This window comes from Peromyscus californicus, unplaced genomic scaffold (genome assembly GCF_007827085.1).
Source record: "Peromyscus californicus insignis strain IS unplaced genomic scaffold, ASM782708v3 Scaffold_5__1_contigs__length_169319896, whole genome shotgun sequence".
Lineage (NCBI taxonomy): Eukaryota > Metazoa > Chordata > Mammalia > Rodentia > Cricetidae > Peromyscus > Peromyscus californicus.
The window spans coordinates 151,673,599-151,694,403 of record NW_026294573.1 but is presented as its reverse complement, the minus strand read 5'-3'; the positions used below and the strand labels follow the sequence as shown (position 1 = coordinate 151,694,403).

The 20,805-nt window shown below is 39.9% G+C and overlaps 1 long non-coding RNA gene across 2 annotated transcripts in view; it reads right to left on the bottom strand.

Moving 5' to 3' along the window:
• LOC128097246 (uncharacterized) overlaps positions 1-15,024 on the bottom strand; it is a 54,047-nt gene extending 39,023 nt beyond the window's left edge. For both annotated transcript variants that reach the window (XR_008213822.1, XR_008213819.1), the window contains exon 1: positions 14,742-15,024. This is a non-coding gene — a long non-coding RNA (uncharacterized LOC128097246). The remainder of the gene's footprint in view (positions 1-14,741) is intronic.
• Positions 15,025-20,805: the final 5,781 nt, after the last annotated feature.

Below are 20,805 nucleotides of genomic sequence, written 5' to 3'. Positions count from 1 at the left end.
CTAATCAAGTCTGCTCAGCATTAAATAGGACAGCAAGAAACCAACTACAGTGATGCTGATTAATATAAATTGTTTAAATCATGAGCCATGAGAACATTGCTTCCCAATGAATAGACTCTTATGTCTTAGAAAAGTCAGGCAAAAAAATTGCTACGTATCATGTATATTTTATGTGTGCAAAACTCTTAGATCACAAAATGTCTTTTAAGATGAACTCAAGGCTTTAGAGTAAAATGGTAGATGGGAATGGAGCAAAATTTCCTCTGAGGAAAGGGATGAAAATAACCAGGAGGGTACTAGTACTGTACCACTGGCCACGCTGCTCCTACTGGCCACTGGGCCACGCTGCTCCTACTGGCCACTGGGCCACGCTGCTCCTACTGGCCACTGGGCCAGCCAACAGCCATTTGCTGTGCACTGCAGCGAAATTCTCAGGTTAACAGACGACAGGCGGCCAGCATTGCTTTGGTCAGTGAACTGCTCACAGGAAGATCACCAATGTAGCCGGAAGGACATCCAGGGACAGTTAAAAATAAACATGGGAAGCCTACCAGAGTAGGGTATGCACAGACCTGCAAGTTCTTAGCAGAAGTATGGCTAGAGCTTGAATACAAGACATCCAGCCAGAGGAAAACAGTCCCCCTACCTGATCAGCGTGGACACAAGCAAAGCAGAATCTCCAAAAGTGGACTGTGAAGCCCAGCACAGTGCTATGCTGTCAAACCAAGGACTTTAGGTGAGCAGGCCATCAGAGCCTGAAACACAAGGCCTGACTAGGATAAGTCTGCTCCCACTTACTAGGGATTGTAATCCTCTAATAGAGGAGGGTATAGGGAAGATTCTGGCTAGGAAATTCAGGCAGAAAGTTGTCCAGACTCTTAGAAGTCCTTCTCATTTGGAAGGCACACATACTTAACTTGTCTAACCACTTAGTCCAGCAATCCTCTCTCCCCAGCCCCAGTGTGTGAAGACTGATCCAACAACAGCCCCAGTGGAGGAGGAAAAACCCGAACACTGCAATGAAGAAAAAATTCTGACTGGTATAATACCTTCTTTGTCATGTTATTGCTCATTTTTATTTCTTCAACTTTTAGTTGTTTAGAGTTTTTATTTTTTAGTTTTTTATTATTATTTAAATTTTGATACTTTAATTGTTAAACTACTATGTTTTAACTTCTATCTCACTGGAAAAGACCTTTATGATTATTCCTTACTTAAATATACCCATAACAAGAAATGAGAGTGAAGTGGTAAAAACAGTAAATAAAAATTCCCTCACAAAAGGAGACCAGATGGATTTGCTGCTAAATTCTATAAACCTTTAAATAAAATCTAACACAAATACTTCTCAAACTGTTCCATAAAATAAAAATGAACTGAACATTGTGAAACTCGTTCTATAAAGCTAGTATTACCTTGATATCAGAACTAGATAAAGACATAACAAAAAAGAAAACTACAGACCAATTTCCCTGGTTAATATACATGCAAAAATTCTCAAGATACTTACAAACCAAATTCAAGACCACATTAAGAAATTATACAACCAAGTTGGTTTTAACCAAGGGGTGCAAAGCTAGCTTAAAATGGGCAAATCAATAAATGTAATACAAGTAATATAAGTAAACATAAAGACAGAAATCACACATTATTGTCTCAATATATGCAGAAAAGGCATTTTACAAAGTTCAATATGCCTTCATGATAAAATCGCTGACAAAATTAGGAATAGATGAAATGAATATACCTCAAAGTTGTAAAGCCTATATAGTAAACTTATAGCTAAGATGCTAAACGGGAGGGAACTGAAAATATTTGCTCTAAAATCTGGAAGAAGACAAGAGTACCAACTATTTCCATTCTTGTTCAATATAATGCACAGAGTCTTAACTAGAGCAGAATTAATATTGTGAAAATGGATATATTCCAGAAGTAACTATAGAGATAATGCAATCCACATACAAATTCTAATGGCATTCTTGAAAAAACTATAAAACTCCCAAAATGCATATAGAAACCCAAAAGACAATGAGTAGCCAAAGCAATCCTAAACATATACAGCATTCTTGAAGATGTTACAATACCTGACCTCAAATTATACTACCGTCAATAACACTGACAGAGTGGTATTGACACAAAACCAAACATGTGGACCAATAGGACAGAACAGTGAATCCAGAAATAAATGCACATACCTTTTAACACCTAGTATTCTACGTAGGCTTTAGGCATACTTTAAATAACAAGACAACTTACTCAACAAAGGCTCCTGTCAATATTAACCTGAAGAACAAACTAGATCCATAGCTCTCACCCTGTAAAAACTACATTCAAAATGGCCATTAACGTTAATGTTAAAACTGAAATTGTTAGAGCAAAACTTAGGGAACAGTTCAAGATACAGATTTGGGCAATAATTATCTTAAACAGCACTCCAACTGCACAAGAAAGTGGCCTGAGAATTGGCAGATAGCTGTCAAGGGAATTTAAACTACTTTGAGATTCCATCTCACCCTAGTCAGAAAGGCTATCCTCAAAAAAATCAAGTGATAACAAATGTTAGCTAGGATGTGCTTAAGGAGAAACCCTTATTCACATTTGTGACAGTACAAACTGGTGCAACCACTATGGAAGTCAGTGTGGATGTTTCTCACAGAATTAAAAAATAGAACTATCACATAACATGCTCTACTATTCCTGGGAAAATACCCAAAGTACTCTCCATACTACCATTGAGGTAATTTCCCATCCATTATTCTAGCAAAGAAAGGGCTCAACCTAGACATTCATGAACAGATGAATGGATAAGAAAGTTGTGGTATGTATACATGACAGAAGTTTACACAGCCCTAAAGGAAAATGAATTTTTCAGGCAAACTGATGGATTTGGAAATTGTTATATTAGGTAAGGTAACACAGACTTGGAAAGACCTTGTGCTCTCCCATATGTGGATCCTAGCTTTTAATGTGTGTGTGTGTATTGTATATATGTATATGTGTGTTTATAAAATGCATAGGTGGGTATAGGCCATGAAACTAGATAGAAAAGGGACCACAAGATGGGAGAAACAGGTGTAGATAAAGGGAAGGAGATTCCATTTATTGCTCCCTTCTGTTACCTTGCAACATTCCATCACAGGTTGAAATCAGTTAATGTTCTGTGATTTGAGCATCTCCTTAAAACATAATATAAGTGGCCCAGCAGGAAGGATTATACCTGTGTCAATCTACTGTGCATATACACCCATCACCTACAGCAGGAAGGATTATACCTGTGTCAATCTACTGTGCATATACACCCATCACCTACACAGCACCCATTCTGTTGTAAGGACTCAATAAAAACATTTAAAATGATTTCAAACTTGTAGATAAAACCTAACTCATAAGAATCAAATAAGGTAGTTTTGTTATTAGCTGTTTTGTAAGCTGTGAAGAATTACAAACAGTAATGTCATTATTAACCAATCAAATGTTACAGACAAGTGAATAAATCACAAAACATAAAATGTAGTATGACTACCTCTATACTATGACCAGTGAACATTCTATGCAAGTAACACAGTCAAGGAGCCATTTAGATTCTTCATGCCACAAAAAAGAAACAGCCTCCCTCATCCTAGTACAAGGATAAAATAAAATAATGTATGTGTGGTGTAATGACCTCCTCCTCCCTCCTCCTCCCTCCTCCTCCTCCTCCCTCCTCCTCCCTCCTCCTCCTCCTCCTCCCTCCTCCTCCTCCTCCTCCTCCTCCTCCTCCTCCTCCTCCTCCTCCTCCTCCTCCTCCTCCTCCTCCTGTGAGGTCCTAATTCCTTCATCACCTGCATTTATCTTACATGAGAAAAAGGACATAGCATATGTGATCAAGCTAACATTCACAAACCCTGACAATTACATTGGATTGTTCAGGTGGGCTCTGTATCATCCCAAAAGGGACAATGGAATTATAGGAGCAGAAATGGAAGTGATGCACTCTGAGGTTGTAGGAAGGGGCCACAAGCCAAAGAATGTATGTAGCCACTAAAGTAAGAAGAAAGCTAAGAAATAGATTCCCCCTCTACAATGAGAAAGTTCTACCAGAAGGAATCACCTTGACTTCGGACACCTTGACTTTAGCCCACTGAAATTAACATCAGGCTTAAGTCTTCAAGAATGATTTAAAAAAAATGGTTTTTTGCTTCTAAGTCACTGTCTATGGTAATAGAAGCAATGGAGAAATTAATATAAGGTATCAACATGGTTTATCTGTGAAGCAGGGTACAAGAATAATATATTAAAGCTTTATATCTATAATAATAATTTAAAGTAAGTGTGCCAACTATTAATTAACTATTAATTAAAATACAATTTCACTTCCCCTCTTCCTTTCCTCCCTCCAGCCTCTCCCAGTTACCCTCCTTTGAACCTCCACTCTCAAGTTAATACTCTTTTCCTTCGATTATTGCTATTGCATATGTGTATGCACAAAGATATACAAATATAACAGTCTGCATCCATTTTGTTGTATATAAAGGCTGACCACTCTCCATTGGAAAACCAGTTAGGGGGCTCATCCCTGGGAGAGGCTAATTCTCTTTCTCTAAGCAGTCATTAGTTGCCTGTAGTTCTTTGTCTAGGGGTGGAAGCCTATGAAATTTTCTCCCTTCCACATTAATATGTCCATTGATATTGCCATTTTTCAGGTCTTATTTATGCAGCCATTTCTAGGACAGACTGTTTCCCAATGTTCTGAATTTTATCATCTTTCTTCCCCTCAAACTCCAAAACCAATACCGATTCTAGATGAAGCCCTTGGATGCCCTCAGCAGTTGAGGGTGGTGTCCTATTGCTGAAGACACTGCACATTTAGGACATAGGACTGGGACTCAAGCTGGAGCTAACTGAAAGCCTCTTTTGCTATGGTCTAGCTTCCATGGTTCCAGAAAATACTGTGCAAGCTGCCAAGGAAGAAGCAACTAAACAGTCCTACTCAGCTATAATACCTATGAACCAAACAAGTACAGCATGGCAAGACATATATAAAGGTGCTCTAAGTGGCACTCACATGTTGGTGGCAACCAACAGCTGTCTAATTGAACCAATGGCCACTTAACAGGAGGGAAATCCTGTATGGTACGGAAAACCTAGCCAACTTCCCAGGACTGATGAGCATGGATCTTAGAAAAGAATCTATTACCACCACTTTGCTGGACCAGTATAATTCTTTACTAGCTTCTAAATATTATCCTTCTACCCACAGATAAGCTACCATCCCTCACCAAAGAAGCCTGTCTTACAGCAAATGATACCATCACAGAAAACTACAACTGGACACAATACTGAGATCAACAGATTATGGGGAGCCCAGTCCTAATGGATATATGTACATCACAGTGCCTGCATCTATGACTCAGTGAACTACAATTTTTAAACCCCCTTTCATAGTATGCTGACATTGTTAGATTATTCCAAGGACAAAGATATTTTGGAATGAAAATAAAGGCTACTGTATTCTGTAGCTTTTTTTTTACATTGTCTCATAATAAAGTTTATGACATCCCTATGTGTTTAGTGTCATTGTCCCTATATTTTTGTATAAGAAAACTGTTATTTGGAGGAATCAGTTCCTTGCCCAAGGTGAAACACATGTCTAAGTGGCAGCACCATGGCTCGAGACCAGGCTTTGGGGTAGCAGTTTGGCTATGAAAATGAAAGCTCCTGTAGCTCAAGCTAAAAGCAATAAGGAAAAATGGCCTGTCCTACCTCTCTCTCTACAATTGGCTGCCTAGGGACTGACTTTGCATGTGTTCTATCTCTCTAGTACCTCCACAGAACAAAATGAAATTGGACTTCTGCCTAGAACTGCAGTTTCACTCCAAAGTGTCAAAGATTACAGATTTCTCCACCCGCATCAACTTGCCAGGCATTTAATTAGATGAAGAGTTCCATACTCTATTCCAAAGCTAAACTTTAAAGGAGGAACAAAATCTTACCAGAAAATGAATTCATTCTGCTTGAACTTTGCTGAGAACTGACTGGGTTGAGCAAATATTGATATGTTTTACCCATTTTTTAAAAAAATCTTTTTCCTTTCTTATATATGTTCAAAGGTAGAATGAACTTTTAACTGCTTGTGACAGCTCTATACTCATTTCCAAAGACTTTTGGGGAAAAATATATTTATATATATATATATAAATAAATAAAACATTGGGGTGAAAAACACTAGTTGATGACTTATTATTTGCTGTTTAAAATTCAAACTTCCAATCTGAATTGAGTAACATAAGTAGATGTAATCCCTGCACCCTAAACCAGGAGATGGGGGGCTAAGACCTGAGAATGGAGGAAATAGTTCGGGTCAGCTAGCCTGGCTTATGCAGAAACAAAGAGATGCTATCTCCAGAGCCCAGATGCCCCTGAGCAGGATCTGACCTGAAAGTCCTCCGTGAGGACTAGCTTTCATAGCACCAGAAGGCACCGTGCCAGCCTCCAGAGCAAAGGAGCAACAATCCTACCCAGCTACGGTGCCGATGAACCACAACAATGACCAAATGGAACAGTAACACTAAGGGTGCAGCAGGGGCACACAAATCTTCGTGGTAACCAAGATCTCTCAAGTCGGACATAAGACCTGCTCAACAAGAGGGAAACCATGCCTGGTATGATCCGTACCTGGGGCTAGCAAAGCGATGGATCTTGAAAGAGAAACAACCACCACTTTACTAAACTGGCCTTATCCCTAACTACATTCTAGATATCTGCCATTATACCCACAGATTAGTATAGTCCTCACCCTTCATCAAGGAAACCTCTCAGCAATAGACAGAGGCTGAAAACTACAACCAAGAAAATGCAGAGTTGTGGAGCCCAGTCTCATTGGATGTATCTACAAAACAACTCCCAAACCTAAGGCTCGGAGAACATTACAGAAGAGGTTGTGGGAAGATTGTAAGAGCCAGGGGATCATGGAGTTGCTGCCATACTATGTCTGCTAGTAATGTCAGAATCTACAAAAAGTTTCACCAATATGACTGCCTAAATATGAGCTGAACAAAGATAACAACAATATACCTGCCAAAGTTAATGGTGAAAAGACTAAAATCCTATACAAAAAAAAACTATAGGCAACTAAGAAATGTTGAGAGCTAGAGAAATAGTTTTACCCAAGGAAGCGTGCACCAACTGGTTATCCAATACCAAATGGTCAGCCCTGAAAACATACACACAAGTAACATTACAGACTGAGTGGGTTATATTTAGGAATAAATGTGTATATACATATATGTATGTAACAACAATTAATGAAAAAGAATCTATATATTTAAGGTACACAGGAGAGCTTGGGGGGAAGGGGAAGGAAATAAGATGTAATTATACTATAATCTCAAAAAAATAAACAGAGAGAACATGTCTCAAACACTGTGGAAAGGTAATGGTCAATACCCAAGGCACATGAGCACACTGGAATGCAGTACCCGCAGTACCCACACAGTAACATGCACACACAGACACACACACAAACACACACACACAAACACACACACACACAAACACACACACACACACATACACACACACACACACACACACACATCCTTTTACAAAGACTAAAAGACTGAAGTGCAAGAGTCACCTGGAAGCATTTTATATCAGTTAGTCTGCAGTGATTCTCAGTAATAAGCTGGAACTCCATGACTTCCACCTGACCAAAGGAGTTTCATCAGTTCTGCAACATAATGTTTCTGTCTGCTGATCAAATATCTTACTAAAATATGCACTTGCAATGTTTTATCTTTGGGGTTTGGTTGAGCATTTTTCTATAAAAATACATTTCAAACAAAACATTATCTACATGAGTTGTGCGGCTCCTTATAAGTGCATTTGCCAGTGTAAACATGCAGAGAGAGGAAAACTGCACTCAATTCCTTGTTTATTGTTTTCATATTTCCAGATTGCTTTTACATGAATGTTTATACTGTAGCAGTGTTTAGTGGTCTGTGGCTACTTGAAAGGTTTTTTTTGTGAGTAAGTTAATCAAGCCAAGATTTTTCCACCTTTTCAACTAATTTTGTGAACAGTAGTTTAACCTACGAGTCACACCAAATGTTTTGAACTGTGGAATAGAATTCAGTTTTGTGTTACAAATGGTGCAATACCAGCCACAAGAAGAATGCCTGAAGCCTAACTGCCCATGCACAGTTCATAACTGCAGATCAATCTGCTTGCTTCACACCCTGCCACAAATGTCCTCGGTGATATATCCACATGGAGACCTGCAAAATGAGTTCAGTGCAATGATGAGGCCCAGTGGGACTCTTCAAAAGATCAAAGCATATACCACAAAAGAGAATCTGAATTCAGACGCCTGCCATGGCCATCAGGTGTAGCCAGAGAAATAAGGCGTCACTGGAAGCAAACAAGCAGAGAAGGACCAAATTTCAGGCAATTAAGAAAAGGACATTGTCTTTCTCCAGATGAGTTGGCCTGTTGTATGAATGGAGAGTGAAAATGTGATACATATACACAATGGGATTTCATTCATTTACGAAGAAAAAGGAAGTCTGTAGGAAAATGGGTGGAACTTGAAAACACTACTTTAAATGAGGTAACCCAGGCTCAGAAAGACAAATACTGTTTTCTTTCATATGCAGATCCTCATTACTCACTATTAAATATGTGTGTCCAGGCAGGAGAAAAGAGGCAAAGGTCAGAAAACCAGGAAGTGGCCCCTGTGACAGGAAAGGGGGGCTCTAAGAGAGGGTTGGGAGAGACAGAGCAGAGTGAAAAGTGGCAACACAGGGAACAGAGGGGACAGGGAGATGGGAGGAAGATGTGGTGAAAATCGCATAAACCTATCACTGTGTGGGCTAATTGTGAAAAACATTAGCCTGATGCCGTTGTCCTTTGTTATTTGTTTCTGTGTTTGTGTATCACTCTGTTCACCCAGACCGGCCCGAAACTTCCAGCACTCCTCCAGCCTCCACCTCCCAAGTGCTGGGAATCTAGGTGTGAGCCGCCACACCTGACTCAGAAGAGTACACACACACACACACACACACACACACACACACACACACACACACACACACTTTTTTCTGAAAACAACCTTAGTTATCCTTTAGGACTCAGTTCATCTTCTCTCTCTCTCTCTCTCTCTCTCTCTCTCTCTCTCTCTCTCTCTCTCTCTCTCTCTCTCTCTCTCTCTCTGTGTCTTTCTCTGCCTCTGCCTCTCGGTCTCTTTCCCTCCCCCCCTCCCTCTTTCTCTCTCTCTCTCTCTCTCTCTCTCTCTCTCTCTCTCTCTCTCTCTCTCTCTCTCTCTCTCTCTCTCTCTGTGTGTGTGTCTTTCTCTGCCTCTGCCTCTCGGTCTCTTTCCCTCCCCCCCCCCCTCCCTCTTTCTCTCTCTCTCTCTCTCTCTCTCTCTCTCTCTCTCTCTCTCTCTCTCTCTCTCTCTCTCTCTCTCTGAAACCATATGTCCTTAACTAACCCATTCCAAAAACTATGCTGCATGTCCCTTCCAGGTCTCCCCTGGTCCACCTCTATGACAACACTCAGCAGCATCTATCATAATAAGTGTCGCTCAGCAGCATCTATCATAGTAAATGTTGTCCATTTCTCTCACCTGCCTATCTCTCCTAGACTGCAATCTCTTTGAGAGTGAACCCATGTCTTTTTACATCTTTGTATATCTAGTGTGTTGTATCTGGAATTTAAAAGGTGCCTAAACATTTATTAAATTGTGTGACTTATCACACATTTTCATCCTGAAAACTACATAAGTATCATGGTGACTCAAACCATCCCATCACAGAAAGGAACCTGGTCCTTCACACCCACAGTTTCAACAACCCGTATTTATGACTCTGACTGTGAATGATGTTCACACCTGTATTATGGTCTTTCATCTGAACTCTGTATAGACATTGTCCACTATTGCTGAACACCATTGCTGAGATTCTTCTACCACCACCACACACCTCTCCTTCTCGTTCTTCTACCATAGTTGGCAACACAGCCATTTGCTGGTGCTTCCTGTTAGAGATCTAAGACTCCTCCCTGGAACCTTCCCACCCAGCACCATCCTTGCTCAATCAAACGTCCAATCCTGTCTACTTAACCTTCTGAGCCTTTCTAATTTCCTTTATCTCAACTGCTATGGTCTATTTGTATCCCCAATATTCACTTGTTGAAATCCTGTTTTTAAAGTGTTTTTATTTATTCTTTGATAAATCTGTACATGTGTATAATATATTTTGAACTTCTTCACTGGCATCAGTTTCTGTCACACCATCCCACTCTCACCAGACCCCTCCTCTCACTAACAAGTCCCTGCTTTACTACCATGTCTGTCTCTACACGAATTTATTTATTATTTGTGGGGAGCACGTATACCACGGTATAGCTGAGGAGGTGGGAGGACACTTTGTGGCCATCAGTTCTCTCCTTCTGCCATGATGTCCTGGAGATCAAACTCTGGTCATTAGGCTTGATGGCAGTGCCCTTACCCACAGAGACATGTTGCCCACCTAAAGGCTGTGTGTGGTTTTTTTTATTTGCCTTTTGTGATTCTTGTTTTCCTCCAGTGCTGGTGACTGAACCCAGGGTCTTGCACTTGTTAGTCAAGAGCTCTACCACTGACCTAAATTCTCAACCCCTACGTCTTTTTTTTTATATTTTAATGACCCAAGTTTAATTAGTTGTTTAGATGACTGTGGATGTGGGGTTAATTACTGAAATGTGAGCAACTTACCAGTAGCTACAGCACTGAAGAAAAGTGACTTCCCATTCCCAGCTACCAATGGCTGCCAATAGCTCCTTAGGCTAGGGCTGAGCCCTCATGGGCTGCTTGGAGATGGGTTCAGAGGAGATTAATTAACTAAAAGCAACGCTCTTGCAATAGAAGCCTAAGGGCAATTATCTTCTCTTTCTACCATGTAAGTATACGTCTGGGAGCTGCCACCTGTGAGGAATGGTCCCTTACTGGAGTCAAAATCTGTCAGCACCTTCATCATGGGTTTCCCATCCGAAAGAGCTATGAGAAATACACTTTTCATAAATAGGCCATTCAGTCCACTTTGTTATAGCATCTCAGACTAAGAAATCAACCATGAATATTCAAATCAGGTCCTCAACCCCTCGCACAGGTTAATCTGAAAATGTCTTAGCTGTTTTTCTTAACTCTAATCAAACAGTCCTGTAAGCCTGTCTAATCATAGTGATACACTCCTATTTAAGTATCATTCTGGTACAGTGGTTGGATAGTAAATTAGACAGTCTTTGCTTCTGTATCGCTAAAGTAAGCACTAAGTTCTTTAGAGTTATGCGCAGGCCCTTAGTGATCTAACACCAGTCTCCCCTCTGGTCCTGTCTCTCCATTCCTCACTTTCTCCCTCTTTTCTATTTCACATCTGCTCATTCATCTTTCACATCTTCTGTTCACACTCCTCTGCTCTCACATGCAAGTATTTTATTCTTTCTAGAAAATGATGCCTTTACGGGTGAATTTCCTCTGCCTAGGAGTCTGACTTATTCCTATCCTGTTTCACCATCTGGTCTACACATTCTTCAGACACAACTTCAATGTCATCTCCTCTGAAGATTTCCTAGAAGATAATCTTTCTTATTTCACGGTTTTGGAGGACTCTGGCCCTGTTTCTACTACAGAATTAATCATGCTGCAGTATACTGTAATTTTGAATATGTGCGTGTCTGTCTTAACTGATTTGACAGTGAATTTTTCCAGAAGAGACTTAATTTTCCTGGTGTATGCACAAGATGGAGAACACTGCTTCATTGTAGAGTTAAAACTTGAAAGTCATGATGAAAAAAACAAAGTATTTGCTCCATCTTTCTTATCCCAAACTCAGACACAAATAGAAGAAAGCATAAATGCTAGGTCTCTTGATTCTTCTTTTTTAATTTTTGGTTAGCATACAAAGAACTGGATTTCATCATGACATTTTCACACATATTTATCATTATACTCTCTTAGCCACCATTCCACTCCCTATTTCCATCATCCCCTTCCCCTATTGTCCATCACCTTCCATCCCTCACAAAGGTCCCCACTCTCTTTCATAACATACACGTTCCGGTGTCTCTATTATTCCTCCCTCTCTCTGTAGTCCCCTTCTCAGTCCTCACAGTACCTTTTCTAGTTGCATGCTATACACACATACACACACACATACACACACACACACACACACACACACACACACACACACACACACACACTTAAATCTAGGTTCCACACATGAAAGAAAATGGGACATTTGTCTGAGTCTGACTTATTTTAGTAACATAATAGTCTCTGGTTGCATCCATCTTCCTACATATGTCTTAATATCACTCTTTACAGCTGAGTAAAGCCCAGTTTTGTTTATGTATCATTACTTTCTTATTCTACTTTTCTGTTTAAAGACATCTAGTTTCCTTATCTTGGCTATTATGAATAAGGAAACAATAAACAGATGTGCAAGTATCTCTGTGATATGCTCCGAATCCTTTGGGTATATGCCCAGGAGTAGTATAACTGGATCATATGGCAGTTTTTCACCTTAAAATTTCTATCTGTTCATGGCATATCCAAATGTCTAAAACCTATTCAGTACTATTCCCAAGTCTATTTTCATCAATTGTAATAATAATGGTACATTTCTTTGCATTATGCAATATAAGGCAATAAATGAAAGACATGTCTTGCAAGATGATAAAGGCCAGTAGAACAGAGTCCTGTCTAGTTTTGTCAGCTTGACACAGAGCATGATCATCTGAGAAAAAAGGCTTGAGTGAAGAATTTTCTAGATAATCCTGGCCTGTGGATACATCTTGAAAGATCATCTTGACTGTTAATTAATGCATAAGGATCCAGCCCACTGTGAGCAGCACCATCCCTAGTCATGTGGTCATGGGCTATATAAGAAATCTAGCCGGGCGGTGGTGGCGCACGCCTTTAATCCCAGCACTTGGGAGGCAGAGACAGGCGGATCTCTGTGAGTTCGAGGCCAGCCTGGGCTACAGAGTGAGTTCCAGGAAAGGCACAAAGCTACACAGAGAAACCCTGTCTCTAAAAACCAAAAAAAAAAAAAAGAAAAGAAAGAAAGAAATCTAGTTAAGTGTGAGTCTGCAAACAAACCAGCAAGCAGCTTTCCTCCATGTTTTTTCCCATACTCCTTCAACCAAGAGTGAGTGCCTGTCAAGACAATACTGCCTTCAATAGCAAGCAGTCCTTCATTCAAGTTCCTGCCTTGAGTTCCTGCCCTGATTTCCCTCAATGATGAAGGATGACCTAGAAGTATAAGATGGCACAATCTCTTTGTTGTATGGTATTTTATGTGTGTTCTGACAAATAAACTTGCCTGGAGATCAGAGGGCAGAGCAAGCCACTAGTTAACCATAGAGGCCAGGCAGTGGTGGTGCACACCTTTAATCCCAGCACTTGGGAGGAGGAAGCTCAAAGCCACCCTGGGCTACACAAGATTGAACAAGTCTAAAAGAGAAATAGAGCCAGTTGGTTGTGACTCACATCTTTAATCCCAGCACTTGGAAGTATCACTCCTTTAATCCCAGCACTAGGGAGGTGGAGACAGGAATACAAGGTGGGTGGATACAGAATCTTTGCCCATTCAGTCTGAGGATTCATAGAGACAGGAGCCCTCCATCCAAGCTGAGAATTTGTAGAGGTAACAACTGTCTATGGCTGGCTGTTCTGCTTCTCTGATCTCCAGGCAAGCTTTATTTTTCAGAACACAAACAAAATATCATATCTTTACTCCCCTAAGTTACTTTGGGTCATTGTGTTGATCATAGCAACAGAAAGGAAACTAGAACTTGTGATGAAATATGTGTTGGCCTTCCTTAGACCTTCCCTGACCAAGAAAGTAGAAGTACTAAAATAAAGATGCTATTTTTCCCAAGTCTCAGGTGCATCATCTTCAAACTGAGCAGAATGAACTCAGGCCCTTTTCTTTCTGAAACGCAATAACACTGCCATGTTGCCTGGAATTGACAGAAATGCCACTAACACATAAGAATGACTACAGAAATTATAGTTGGAAGAAACTTGCCCAGGGACACCTTTGACTAAAGTGAACATAACTACACAGAAGTGAGATGATAAAGCAAAAGAAATTTGAATGATGCTAAGGGATTCTATCTGAAGCATAGGATTGCTCCAAGTGTACACAGGAGAAACACAGTAGGATGGCTGAAGCTTTAAGGTGTTACAAAAAAAAAAAATGTGACTTTCTCGAGTCTCCTTCGAATGGCATAGAAGCCAAAGCACTTAAAAGGCTTGTTTAAACGCCAACTCAAATAACAACTAAGTGTGAGCTTCTTTGCACAATGCATCATAAAACAATGCATTGCCGGTAGAAGAATAAGATGTTTTTCAAGATAAAGGTACTTAGAGTGAGGGTTCCAAAGGAGCTTCATAATCCTTCTCTATTCCTTTGTAATTGGCTTAATAGATAAGTACAAAATATTGAGATCAAAACTCATCTCCACATTTGCCTAAATACCTTCTGTTCATATATATACACATACATACACATAAATATACTTGCATAAATGTGTACTGCGTGTGTGTGTGTGTGTGTGTGTGTGTGTGTGTGTGTGTGTGTGTGTGTACACATGCATGCTGGGCCTGGGTTCTTTTTCCTCACTAATGCATAAGAAGGTAAATGAAAGAAAGAACATTAGAACTAGATCTGTCCGATGGAGCCAAATCGACTTGTCAATCTCACAAATTTGTTGCTCACCTGACCATTTCTGGGTTGAATGTTCCAGCCTTCAGCAGCACCTCGTCTGGTTGGTTTGAGTCTCACTTTCATCTCCTCAACGTCATGCTCTGTTCTCCTGACAGCTGCTCTGGTTTGCCACTCTGTTGGTTTCTAAGCTGCTCCGCCTGTGACTGCCTGATCTAAGTGAAGGGAGGATGGATACATGAAGCCAGCAGAGCAGAGCAGAACAGCTGCCAGAGGAAGGCGTGTGGCTGCAGAGAGTGAGAAGTAGACCCTGGGGATGGACAGGCTTCTGCCAGGGTGGAAACAGAGAACGTACGCAAAGGGAAAGCAGAGGAATAAGATCCACATATTAGTTCACTCTCACGATCCTGCTCTGGCCAGCCTTTTGTAGGGTATTTCCATTCCAACTTAGAGGAAAACAAAATGCTTTTCAAGGAGATATGTTTAATGTCTTCATTAATATTAATAAATTTAAATTGGGAACAAAAAATCTTTTGTAAGTAGGTGTTTTGTAATGGTTAAAGAGATTTTTTTTTTGAAGTATTTGGCCTCTGTTTTTATGGGGTCCACATGCAAACAACCTTCTTGCCTTTGAAAAGCATAATAATTTAGAGGAACATGAAAATAGCTTATTGGGGTGAAGTTATTCATATTAAATATGTTCAAAGCTGATAATAAAATAATCTTTTAATAGTGTGATCAAAACTGAAAGAAGCAATGATGAATACTTTAAAAAAAAAACAGACCTCAATCTAAACATTAATCCATGTTTTGTTTTTGTTTTGAGGTATACAACACTAATTTTTACAAAGATCTTTGGAGATTTACCTTCCTCTAAACAAAGGGCATCTTTTTATAACAAATTTTGAAGCAACAGGAGATCATAAATGCATGTCTTTAATCAGTTCCCTCCTGTTCTGAATAACAATGCTTTGTTAGAATGCTATTTTTGATTGGTGCCTAGCTCAATCATAATCAGAGACTTTCTCCAGCAGCTAGGTGAGAGCAGATGCAGAGACCCACAGCCAAACATTAGGTGGAGCTCGGGAAATCTGCAGAAGACTGGGAGAAAGGATTGTAGGAGCCAGAGGAGCGGACGACACCATGATAACACAGCCCATGGAATCAACTAAGCAGGGCTCATAGGGGCTCACTCACAGACACAGAAGCTTGATTTGGATCTACACTAGGTCCTCAGCATATATGTTGTAGTTGTGTATCTTAGTGTTCTTGTGGGACCCCTAACAGTGGGACTGGGGGGAGTCTCTGACTCTTTTGCCTATGCTTGGGACCCTTTTCCTCTGACTGGGTTACCTCATCCAGTCTTGATATGAGGGTTTGTATCCAGTCTTACCACATCTTGTTACACCATGTTCAGTTGATATCCCTAGGAGGCCTGCTCTTTTCTGAAGGGCAATGGAGGAGCCATGGATCTGGGGAAGAGGGGAGGAGGGAGAGAAGACTGGGATGAATGGATGGCAGGGAGGCTGTGGTAGGGATATATTGTATGACAGAAGAATAAATAAATGTGCTATTTTCTAAATATATGACATGCAATGTTCCCCAATGATCCAAAATATCAAGGATGCCCTGGGAGATAATTTTGTCTCCTTTCTTCCCTTAGGCATTACCCTTATACTGTGCTTCAGTTCTTAGGAACCCTCATTTTTTTTTTATTTCCCTGTTAGCATGTCCTACTACTCAATTAAAAATTAGAATCTTACCTGAAGTTCTCTCCCACTTGCTCATAAACTCACAGATCCTGCTAGGTGCACGGTGCATGCTATAAAGAACTGTAAATGTTCCTGCCAGAATTCATACCTCACCAGCAGTGTCACCATCGCCCAGAACGTCAGCCTGCCAAACTGCATTGTGCACAGCCTCCCAGATGCACTGCCAGTTTGAGCTATGATGGCTTCTACTTTATTGTTTTATACTTTTTTAGTGTATGTGGGAGGGGTTATGCATACACATGTGCAGATGCCCTCAGAGGACAGAAGGCATCACCCTGGAACTGCAGTTACACGTGATTGTGAGCTATCCAACATAGGTTGTTGGTACTGTTTCACCAGGACAACTGAAGAATGAGAGACACTCGAGGAGGAAATGAGACTTTGCAGAAGCGTATTTATTGATTGGTACACAAAAGTTATTCTTAGAGTAAGTTAAGTTCCTCATACCAGAGCCTCTGATCTTGTCTATGTGCTCCCTGAAGGAACACATGACCCATGCACTTCTCAGTTCTTATTGTGCACTGTTTGCAGTACTCAATAACACAAGAATTCCAGGTTCACCAGGAACATCTTGTAACTGAAGTCATACAAAGTTCATAAAGCTCCTTCAGAAAAACAGCTCCATAAATCTCAGAAAACAATCATTGATCAGATACAAAAGATTTCCTCAAGGCTTATGTGTGCCTAAAATCAAACCCAACACTCTGGTGTTCATGCTAGATAGACTGGCTTTATTCATTTTCCCTAGGTGCTGGGAACCAAACTCCAGCCCCCTGTAAGAGCAGCAAGTGTTCTTAACCACTAAGTCATCTCTCTAGACCATGGGTTATGTTTTTATAGTCAAGCCCACTTTATATGTGCCCACATGTGTGTGTCAGAGAGAAGAGAGGAGGGAGGGGGATATATGCTGCATATTTGTATGGTATATATACAAGTGTGTGTCCAAGTTTGCATACCCATACACCACGGACAAGAGAGCATCAAATGTGTTCTCTTATTATTAAACTGTTCTCTGGTAGATAGAGCAATCTAGGATTACCATGGACCATTGCCCCTGCCCAATCTGCTTTCTCTCCTTTTGCTCTGTCTTCCCTCCTTTTATTTCCCTTCCCCTATTCCTCTCTTTTGAACCCAAGAAAAGGTCAGCCAAATAAAAAGTGAGTAGAGAAATTTTTCTTCCTATTTAGTCAATGAATGCTAATTATTACAATAGGCCTCAGTAGATAATAAAATACAATCAAAATATTTTCACAGATAGCTAATAAGGAATTTAAATTCCAGGTACTCCAGAAGGAACTAGAGAAGTGACTCCATGGTAGTCTGCCTGCCTGACACGAACAAAAGTCCTGGGTTCATCCACAGCATTGCAAAATCAGAACAGGAAGGTCAGCCTTTAAAATCAGTATTATTACAGACAATGACATAGCTCAGGAGAATAGCTCTTCCTTCCTGAGTTCAACCTCCAAAAACAATAAATAAATTAATTCCAGATGATTTTTTAATGAAAATGATAAATATGCATATTAGTTTCAAAAATACAAAAGGCACAATGTAGAGAAAACTTTCCAAATTCTTCTATTCACACATGAAATCTATGCTAAATTTAACTATTAATTTTAACCTACAATATGCTCTAGTGAAGAAGATAAAGATAAATAAAGCATGACCTTGATAAATGACCTATGCATTTTCTTAACACCATACTAGTTACCTTTAAAGAGTCAAACTCACTTTCATTTCCTAATTCATCACAGGAAATTCCATTGATTAATACCAAGAGCGAACTGGACTTTCCTGTCATGAGTTGACTGTGTGGCAAATGTATCTGCTTAGGTTTAAAATAACCACCAAGCAGAAAATTGTAGCAGCACTATCAAAGCAACAGAAGTAGACTGATAAATTAGAAATGGAAGATGAGAAGAATTAATTGGTATTGAACATGAAAGGGAAATTTTCGTTCTTAAACTATGCTGTAATCTCTTCAATGCTTTAATTAAACTCTCTCAAGGTTTAAAATCTTAAAATTTATTTTAAATGTTACCACTTGCCAACACAATTTACTCAAGCTGTCAGTTTCCTACTCTCAAGAATTTAATTTAGAAGTGATAGATTCAAGTCATCATCCCTCTGATGAGATTTTTTTAAGCTGACTCTCGGGAAACTTCACTTTATAAAACAAATGGCCTTTCCCACTGCAGGTGTTATTAAACTGGTAAAGCTACCTCCATAAACAGCTTTGTATTCCCAGAGAAAAGTCAACAGAAACATGGCCTGTGATCCAGGCTTTCCTCTCCCAAGATTAAAAAAGAAACTCCTGATCATAAACAACTGGAAACACTGAAGCTCAGGGCACCATTCTCATGCCAACAAGGGAATATTAAAACCCAAAGTCTAGCACAATGATACCATCACCATGAGCAAATATGTGGTGTGGAAACGGGAGAAAAGGAGAAGCAGAGTAGCTTATGTGCTGTGGAAAGAGGAGTAACTAGAGATGTGAAGGTGGTGAGGAACAGGCTTATGTGAGTTGGCCTGAACTATCACTGAGGCCATGTGATGTCCATGCCTGTGCTACCACTGAGGGCCGTGTCATTCTATATTAATGAGAATAAAACTTACTAAGGTAGATTAATACAGCAGATCTATGATAGATCATAAGTTAGCCTCCATGATCCCAGTATTCACATCCTATGTAATATCTTCCTCTTGAATGTGGACAGAACCTGTGACCTCCTGGCCAATAAAGCAGGAAAAGGTGATGGAGTGCAGATGATTATATTACATACGGGGACATCCGTTTAGCAAGGCAACACTTTCAAGCAACAAAACAACTTGTTGTATAATCAGTTCCTGTGGAAATAGCCATGTAGCAAGGAGCTTGTAGCAGTCTCTATTTGATAGATGTCAAGAGACTGAGAGCCTCAGTACAACACTGCAAACAAAGCTTAGTACTGCCAACAAGCATGTGAGTGAGGTCTTCCAGGCAGAATATTCTGTCCAGCCAGCCATCTCCCAAATAGCCATACAGAGATTTACTATTAATTATAAATGCTTGGCTGATAGCTTAGGCTAGTTTCTAACTAGCACTTATAACTTAAATTAACCCATTTCTATTAATTTACTTGCTGCCACATGGCTTATGGCTTACTACCTCATCTTGTACACATCCTGCTTTCTCTGTGCCTGGCTGGCAACTCTGCCCTTCTTCATCCCAGAGCTATTGGCCATTTAGCTCTTTATTAAACCAAGGATAGCAATACATCTTTACAGTATACAAAAAGATTGTTCCACAACATTTCCCCCTTTTTGTCTAATTAAAAAGGAAGGTTTTAACTTTAACATAGTAAAACTATATACAACAAACCAGTTATCAAGGAAGAATTAGTAAAGCAGGCTCAGATCTCACTAGGAAACCTCTGTGGGCTCCAACAACACAGTATAACAAAAACAATCTTAAATTTGTATCAATAAACCAAATTCCATACCAATGTAAAACATTTTGAGATTAATAGTTGCTTTTTGGATTAATGTAGGTTTAGTAATCTACCCTTTAATCTCATCATTTCTATACTATATCCCCCCTTTTTTCCTTTAGAAAGAGATCCTTGAATCTAATTCTTTTGTTTAGCTTTTTTCCTAACCATGACTAATAACAACTTATAATCAACCCCCGCAAATGATGACAAACATCCATAACTCATCAAAGGACCAGAAGCCATCCCCTATCTCTTGGGTATGGGGGTGTTGTTTTTTCAAGACTGCTTCCTGTTGTTTGAGGGTGCTGGAATCTTTGGGGAAACATGGAAAAATTAGGAAAAAGGTCAAGTCCTAGTTACACTAATCTGCAAGACTGGACCATATCAGCCAACAGCCTTGAAACTGTTCTGGATGAAGAACTCTGAAGAAACTGTCACAGGGATACTCTGAGAGGCTAGTTCACCTGGACCACCCATTTTCATTGGTGTCTGGTCTCCTTGTTCTGAAAACACATAAACTTCCAAAAGTAACATACATATCCATATTAACACAAGTATGGACTGTGCATTGTACACAAAGCAGCCAAAGATGATTTTTTTTTTTATGTTTGAGCAAGTAAAATATACATTGCCTATAGCTAGGATTTTCCAGGGGGGTCTCCCCTGATCAAACTTGATCCTCTTTAACCTTGAATGGATCCATAGTCCTTCATTTTCTGTGGAAACAAAAGCATAACCTCTTCTCCAATGCAACATTTTTTTACTTCCACTTTGAAGTTAAGACATTTTAAAAATATATAGGTTGGCTTAATTTAGCATCTTCCATAATCCAATGTCCCTCAGCAGCTATCATTTGTTCATCAACAATAA